This window comes from Scylla paramamosain, chromosome 21 (genome assembly GCF_035594125.1).
Source record: "Scylla paramamosain isolate STU-SP2022 chromosome 21, ASM3559412v1, whole genome shotgun sequence".
NCBI classification, from domain to species: domain Eukaryota; kingdom Metazoa; phylum Arthropoda; class Malacostraca; order Decapoda; family Portunidae; genus Scylla; species Scylla paramamosain.
Window position 1 is genome coordinate 1,659,725 of NC_087171.1, and position 2,503 is coordinate 1,662,227.

Here is a 2,503-nt window from a genome sequence, read left to right on the forward strand (position 1 = left end):
AGGCTCTGGCGTTTGGTCTCCGGGTCGTACTCAAATACCCAGGACTCATCGCCGGTGATGACTCTCCTGAGCAAGTCTGGTTCAGTTTCCAGACGCTCGAGGATGTCCTGACACACCTGCATGCGTCGTCCCTTCTGGTCATCGTTCAGGAGTCTCGGCACCATCTTCGCACAGACTTTCCGCATGCCCAGATCTTCAGTGATAATCTTCCACACGCTGTTGTGGTTCATGCCAAGCTCATCTGCGATCTTTCGAACAGTCAACCGACGATCGTCACGCACCATCTGCTTGACACGCTCAACATTGGCCTCATTCCTGCTCGTTGAGGGTCTTCCACTCCTGGGGTCATCTTCCACGTCCTCCCGGCCCTCTTTGAACCTCTTGCACCACTCAAAAACACGTGAGCGTGACATTGTCTCATCCCCGTACACTTTTTGCAGCATACCCAGTGCTTCTGACGGCGTTTTCCCCAACTGCACCAAAAACTTCAAGTTTGTTCGCTGTTCAGCGCTCATTGTTAAACGACCTGCAACAGAGGACATGATTTTAAAAGCACGTAAGAAAAAGATTAGTGACTGTAGAGGGTTGGGAGCGCAGGTGTGTCATTAAAGTTCCAGGACTGGTGTCCTAAAAGATGAATTTCAAACCCAAGCCACAAACCACCATATTTCCCCTTCAAAGTAATCCTTCTGGAGTATACAACTGCGCTCCCAACCCTCTACAGTCACTAATCTTTTTCTTACGTGCTTTTAAAATCATGTCCTCTGTTGCAGGTCGTTTAACAATGAGCGCTGAACAGCGAACAAACTTGAAGTTTTTGGTGCAGTTGGGGAAAACGCCGTCAGAAGCACTGGGTATGCTGCAAAAAGTGTACGGGGATGAGACAATGTCACGCTCACGTGTTTTTGAGTGGTGCAAGAGGTTCAAAGAGGGCCGGGAGGACGTGGAAGATGACCCCAGGAGTGGAAGACCCTCAACGAGCAGGAATGAGGCCAATGTTGAGCGTGTCAAGCAGATGGTGCGTGACGATCGTCGGTTGACTGTTCGAAAGATCGCAGATGAGCTTGGCATGAACCACAACAGCGTGTGGAAGATTATCACTGAAGATCTGGGCATGCGGAAAGTCTGTGCGAAGATGGTGCCGAGACTCCTGAACGATGACCAGAAGGGACGACGCATGCAGGTGTGTCAGGACATCCTCGAGCGTCTGGAAACTGAACCAGACTTGCTCAGGAGAGTCATCACCGGCGATGAGTCCTGGGTATTTGAGTACGACCCGGAGACCAAACGCCAGAGCCTTCAATGGAAGAGTCCGGCGTCGCCACGGCCGAAGAAAGCAAGGCAGTCCAGGTCCAGCTTCAAGGTCATGTTGATCGCTTTCTTCGATGTGAGGGGCATCGTCCACTGCGAGTTCTTGCCACAGGGCCAGACAGTCAACCAACATGTGTACAAAGAAGTACTGCGGCGTCTGCTTCGTGCAGTGCGCGAGAAGAGGCGGGAGTTGTGGCAGGGCAACTCGTGGCTGCTTCACCACGACAATGCGCCTGCTCACAATGCCCTGAGCATCAGAGAGTTCTTGGCCAAGAAGAACATCGCCGTGCTGGAGCAACCGCCCTACTCACCTGACCTCGCTCCGTGCGACTTCTTCCTCTTCCCCAAGCTCAAGGAGGTCATGAAGGGGACCCGTTTTGATGATGCGGACGACATCAAAAAGGCCGTGACGACGGAGCTGAGGAGCATCCCGCAAGAATCCTTCCAGCAGTGCATGCAAGCCTGGCAGAGAAGGATGGACAAGTGCATGCGGTGCCAGGGGGATTACTTCGAAGGAGATAACCTATAGTTTGTAGCCTGGATGTGAAATAAAACTTGTGTGGCACCAGTCCTGGAACTTTAATGACACACCTCGTATATATATATATATATATATATATACATATATATATATATATATATATATATATATATATATATATATATATATATATATATATATATATATATATATATATATATATATATATATATATATATATATATATATATATATATATATATATATATATATATATATATATATATAAAACTGGAACAAAATGATATATTTTAATTTCCAGAAAATATTTATCACACAAAGAACATTAATATGAATTTAATATGTCCATTTTTTTTTTTTTTTAAGTTAAACTATAAAAAAAAAAATAGTGTAATAATTTGTGTTCCCCAATTATTTAAGTCTGCCTCGTCATTGGAAAATTCTTCCTAAAAATAGCAGCATATTTCAATATAAACATGAAATTATTAACTATTTGATTGGTAAGCAGCTTGTTCATATTTAGGTTTTCCTTTAGTGTCCAATTTGTAACATAATTTTTACAATTTCAGTTCTTCTCAGGAAAATTATGTTACTGTTGTTATCTATCTTTATACGTAAAATATATGAACATACTCATAGAAACCTGTAAGTGCGTGTTATTATACGGATTTGTATTTTGAATGGGTGTGC